Genomic DNA, 6,018 nt, shown 5'->3' with positions numbered 1-6,018 from the left:
AAGACGGGTGCAGCTGTGGCCTCGGTTACCGAGTTGCCCCGACTGGACTTGGTGCGTGCGGGAAGACGGGTGCTGCTATGGCCTCGGTTAACGAGTTGCCCCGGCTGGACTTGGTGCGGGAAGAGAGAGGTGGAATTGTGGCTCGGGTTAACGAGTTGCCCGGGCTCTCCGCCGGCTGCGGGCAGTTTTGGTTAACGAGTTGCCCAGCCAACTTTTTGGCGCGGTTAGGGGCATAATTAGTGTTGTCCCCCTTGGCGGTAAAGTTAGGCGCCTCTTCGTTAACCGGCGCCGCTGCGTTAGCCGAAGCTCGCCTCGGTCGGTCGGTGGGCGGCCCTCCGGCGGGATTGCTCCCACCGTGGATGGATGGCGCGCCTCGACCGGCCAGAGGCCGTGGAACCCGCCCGCCCGAAAGTCCCAAGTTGTGACTCGAGACATCGGGTAGGCGCGGGGAGCTCCGGTGGTCCGGCCGAAAATGCCGCCGCCCGGCCGGCACAGCCCTCCGAATCGGTCCCCAGGCGGACTTCCGCCAGTGGGAATTGGTCCGAAAATTCGTACGGGCAAAGTTGAGATTCGGCCGTAAATGCCGCCACGCGGCCCGGGTTAACGATGTGGGGAGGCCCGTGCCGCCTGTCGACCACTCCTCGGTGATCGTGAAAACCGCCTCCCCATATATCTGCAGGAACCCCGCCAATGCCCCCGTACAGAAATCGCATGTGTCAAAGGGGCGGCCGAACTTGACCCCGGCGGCCGGGGCTCTGGAACTCCCGGCCGGCAGTGGCCGGCAAATCCGACCCGCATCCGGACTTCCGAGCCAGACTTGGTTAACGAATTGCACCTGGGTAACCAAAACTCCCTGGACCACCCGATCTCCGGACACATGGTTCAAGCTCACACACCCACACACCCACCCACCCACCCACCGCGCGGGCCCCGTGCGCCGTAGTATTGGAAGAGGTGGGCTGCGCCAGCTGGTTTTTTTTATCGAATTGTCAGGGTCCGGTCGGGTTAAGGATTTGACAGGGCCAGCTTGACTAAATTCAGTGAAGCGCGGGTATTCGGCGGGAGTAACTATGACTTAAGGCGGGGGGCCCATGGGCCAGCAAGGAGTTTCTGATGAACATCGGCCGGGACATTTTGACGGCGGGGCAAGAACTAGTTGTTATTGAGGGCGAAGGGTTTGTCCTCAGCTGGTTGATTGTCGAATTGTCGGGACTGCCGGGCCGGTTAGCGATTTGCCCGGCCGGCTTGGTTAACCATTTGCCCGAGCCGGGTTGGTTACCGAATTGTCAGGGTTGGGCTTGGTTAACCATTTGTCCGAGCCGGGTTGGTTAATGAATTGCCATGGCCGGGTTGGTTAACGCAGTTTCAGGGTTGGGCTTGATTAACGATTTGCCCGAGCAGGGTTGGCTAACGCATTGTCAGGAGCGTGCGCGGTTGGTTCACGAAACTGCCTGTTCCGGGTTTCTAGAGCGTTGTCAGGCCCGGCCGGCCGGGTTAGCGGCTTGCCAGACCCAACTTGACGAAATTCAGTGCGGCGCGGGTAAACGGCCGGAGTAACTATGACTCTCTTAAGGATGGAGGGGGGCCCATGGGCCAGCAAGGAGTTTCTGATGAACATCGGCCGGGACATTTTGACGGCGGGGCAAGAACTAGTTGTTATTGAGGGCGAAGGGTTTGTCCTCAGCTGGTTGATTGTCGAATTGTCGGGACTGCCGGGCCGGTTAGCGATTTGCCCGGCCGGCTTGGTTAACCATTTGCCCGAGCCGGGTTGGTTACCGAATTGTCAGGGTTGGGCTTGGTTAACCATTTGTCCGAGCCGGGTTGGTTAATGAATTGCCATGGCCGGGTTGGTTAACGCAGTTTCAGGGTTGGGCTTGATTAACGATTTGCCCGAGCAGGGTTGGCTAACGCATTGTCAGGAGCGTGCGCGGTTGGTTCACGAAACTGCCTGTTCCGGGTTTCTAGAGCGTTGTCAGGCCCGGCCGGCCGGGTTAGCGGCTTGCCAGACCCAACTTGACGAAATTCAGTGCGGCGCGGGTAAACGGCGGGAGTAACTATGACTCTCTTAAGGTATGGAGGGGGGCCCATGGGCCAGCAAGGAGTTTCTGATGAACATCGGCCGGGACATTTTGACGGCGGGGCAAGAACTAGTTGTTATTGAGGGCGAAGGGTTTGTCCTCAGCGGGTTGATTGTCGAATTGTCGGGACTGCCGGGCCGGTTAACGATTTGCCCGGCCGGCTTGGTTAACCATTTGCCCGAGCCGGGTTGGTTACCGAATTGTCAGGGTTGGGCTTGGTTCACCATTTGCCCGAGCCGGGTTGGTTAATGAATTGCCATGGCCGGGTTGATTAACGCATTGTCAGGGTTGGGCTTGGTTAACGATTTGCCCGAGCAGGGTGGGTGAACGCATTGTCAGGAGCGTGCGCGGTTGGTTCACGAAACTGCCTGTTCCGGGTTTCTAGAGCGTTGTCAGGCCCGGCCGGCCGGGTTAGCAGGTTGCCAGACCCAACTTGACGAAATTCAGTGCGGCGCGGGTAAACGGCGGGAGTAACTATGACTCTCTTAAGGTAAGGAGGGGGGGCCCATGGGCCAGCAAGGAGTTTCTGATGAACATCGGCCGGGACATTTTGACGGCGGGTCAAGAACTAGTTGTTATTGAGGGCGAAGGGTTTGTCCTCAGCTGGTTGATTGTCGAATTGTCGGGACTGCCGGGCCGGTTACCGATTTGCCCGGCCGGCTTGGTTAACCATTTGCCCGAGCCGGGTTGGTTAACGAATTGTCAGGGTTGGGCTTGGTTAACCATTTGCCCGGGCCGGGTTGGTTAATGAATTGCCATGGCCGGGTTGGTTAACGCAGTTTCAGGGTTGGGCTTGATTAACGATTTGCCCGAGCAGGGTTGGCTAACGCATTGTCAGGAGCGTGCGCGGTTGGTTCACGAAACTGCCTGTTCCGGGTTTCTAGAGCGTTGTCAGGCCCGGCCGGCCGGGTTAGCGGCTTGCCAGACCCAACTTGACGAAATTCAGTGCGGCGCGGGTAAACGGCGGGAGTAACTATGACTCTCTTAAGGTAAGGAGGGGGGGCCCATGGGCCAGCAAGGAGTTTCTGATGAACATCGGCCGGGACATTTTGACGGCGGGGCAAGAACTAGTTGTTATTGAGGGCGAAGGGTTTGTCCTCAGCTGGTTGATTGTCGAATTGTCGGGACTGCCGGGCCGGTTAGCGATTTGCCCGGCCGGCTTGGTTAACCATTTGCCCGAGCCGGGTTGGTTACCGAATTGTCAGGGTTGGGCTTGGTTAACCATTTGTCCGAGCCGGGTTGGTTAATGAATTGCCATGGCCGGGTTGGTTAACGCAGTTTCAGGGTTGGGCTTGATTAACGATTTGCCCGAGCAGGGTTGGCTAACGCATTGTCAGGAGCGTGCGCGGTTGGTTCACGAAACTGCCTGTTCCGGGTTTCTAGAGCGTTGTCAGGCCCGGCCGGCCGGGTTAGCGGCTTGCCAGACCCAACTTGACGAAATTCAGTGCGGCGCGGGTAAACGGCGGGAGTAACTATGACTCTCTTAAGGGTAAGGAGGGGGGGCCCATGGGCCAGCAAGGAGTTTCTGATGAACATCGGCCGGGACATTTTGACGGCGGGGCAAGACGTAGTTGTTATTGAGGGTGAAGGGTTTGTCCTCAGCTGGTTGATTGTCGAATAGTCGGGGCTGCCGGGCCGGTTACCGATTTGCCCGGCCGGCTTGGTTAACCATTTGCCCGGGCCGGGTTGGTTAACGAATTGTCAGGGTTGGGCTTGGTTAACCATTTGCCCGGGCCGGGTTGGTTAATGAATTGCCATGGCCGGGTTGGTTAACGCAGTTTCAGGGTTGGGCTTGATTAACGATTTGCCCGAGCAGGGTTGGCTAACGCATTGTCAGGAGCGTGCGCGGTTGGTTCACGAAACTGCCTGTTCCGGGTTTCTAGAGCGTTGTCAGGCCCGGCCGGCCGGGTTAGCGGCTTGCCAGACCCAACTTGACGAAATTCAGTGCGGCGCGGGTAAACGGCGGGAGTAACTATGACTCTCTTAAGGTATGGAGGGGGGCCCATGGGCCAGCAAGGAGTTTCTGATGAACATCGGCCGGGACATTTTGACGGCGGGGCAAGAACTAGTTGTTATTGAGGGCGAAGGGTTTGTCCTCAGCGGGTTGATTGTCGAATTGTCGGGACTGCCGGGCCGGTTAACGATTTGCCCGGCCGGCTTGGTTAACCATTTGCCCGAGCCGGGTTGGTTACCGAATTGTCAGGGTTGGGCTTGGTTCACCATTTGCCCGAGCCGGGTTGGTTAATGAATTGCCATGGCCGGGTTGATTAACGCATTGTCAGGGTTGGGCTTGGTTAACGATTTGCCCGAGCAGGGTGGGTGAACGCATTGTCAGGAGCGTGCGCGGTTGGTTCACGAAACTGCCTGTTCCGGGTTTCTAGAGCGTTGTCAGGCCCGGCCGGCCGGGTTAGCAGGTTGCCAGACCCAACTTGACGAAATTCAGTGCGGCGCGGGTAAACGGCGGGAGTAACTATGACTCTCTTAAGGTAAGGAGGGGGGGCCCATGGGCCAGCAAGGAGTTTCTGATGAACATCGGCCGGGACATTTTGACGGCGGGTCAAGAACTAGTTGTTATTGAGGGCGAAGGGTTTGTCCTCAGCTGGTTGATTGTCGAATTGTCGGGACTGCCGGGCCGGTTACCGATTTGCCCGGCCGGCTTGGTTAACCATTTGCCCGAGCCGGGTTGGTTAACGAATTGTCAGGGTTGGGCTTGGTTAACCATTTGCCCGGGCCGGGTTGGTTAATGAATTGCCATGGCCGGGTTGGTTAACGCAGTTTCAGGGTTGGGCTTGATTAACGATTTGCCCGAGCAGGGTTGGCTAACGCATTGTCAGGAGCGTGCGCGGTTGGTTCACGAAACTGCCTGTTCCGGGTTTCTAGAGCGTTGTCAGGCCCGGCCGGCCGGGTTAGCGGCTTGCCAGACCCAACTTGACGAAATTCAGTGCGGCGCGGGTAAACGGCGGGAGTAACTATGACTCTCTTAAGGTAAGGAGGGGGGGCCCATGGGCCAGCAAGGAGTTTCTGATGAACATCGGCCGGGACATTTTGACGGCGGGGCAAGAACTAGTTGTTATTCAGGGCGAAGGGTTTGTCCTCAGCTGGTTGATTGTCGAATAGTCGGGGCTGCCGGGCCGGTTACCGATTTGCCCGGCCGGCTTGGTTAACCATTTGCCCGGGCCGGGTTGGTTAACGAATTGTCAGGGTTGGGCTTGGTTAACCATTTGCCCGGGCCGGGTTGGTTAATGAATTGCCATGGCCGGGTTGGTTAACGCAGTTTCAGGGTTGGGCTTGATTAACGATTTGCCCGAGCAGGGTTGGCTAACGCATTGTCAGGAGCGTGCGCGGTTGGTTCACGAAACTGCCTGTTCCGGGTTTCTAGAGCGTTGTCAGGCCCGGCCGGCCGGGTTAGCGGCTTGCCAGACCCAACTTGACGAAATTCAGTGCGGCGCGGGTAAACGGCGGGAGTAACTATGACTCTCTTAAGGGTAAGGAGGGGGGGCCCATGGGCCAGCAAGGAGTTTCTGATGAACATCGGCCGGGACATTTTGACGGCGGGGCAAGACGTAGTTGTTATTGAGGGTGAAGGGTTTGTCCTCAGCTGGTTGATTGTCGAATAGTCGGGGCTGCCGGGCCGGTTACCGATTTGCCCGGCCGGCTTGGTTAACCATTTGCCCGGGCCGGGTTGGTTACCGAATTGTCAGGGTTGGGCTTGGTTAACCATTTGCCCGGGCCGGGTTGGTTAATGAATTGCCATGGCCGGGTTGGTTAACGCAGTTTCAGGGTTGGGCTTGATTAACGATTTGCCCGAGCAGGGTTGGCTAACGCATTGTCAGGAGCGTGCGCGGTTGGTTCACGAAACTGCCTGTTCCGGGTTTCTAGAGCGTTGTCAGGCCCGGCCGGCCGGGTTAGCGGCTTGCCAGACCCAACTTGACGAAATTCA

The sequence above is a fragment of the Mobula birostris genome, unplaced genomic scaffold (genome assembly GCF_030028105.1).
Source record: "Mobula birostris isolate sMobBir1 unplaced genomic scaffold, sMobBir1.hap1 scaffold_1358, whole genome shotgun sequence".
Lineage (NCBI taxonomy): Eukaryota > Metazoa > Chordata > Chondrichthyes > Myliobatiformes > Myliobatidae > Mobula > Mobula birostris.
This window is presented reverse-complemented; position numbering follows the sequence as displayed.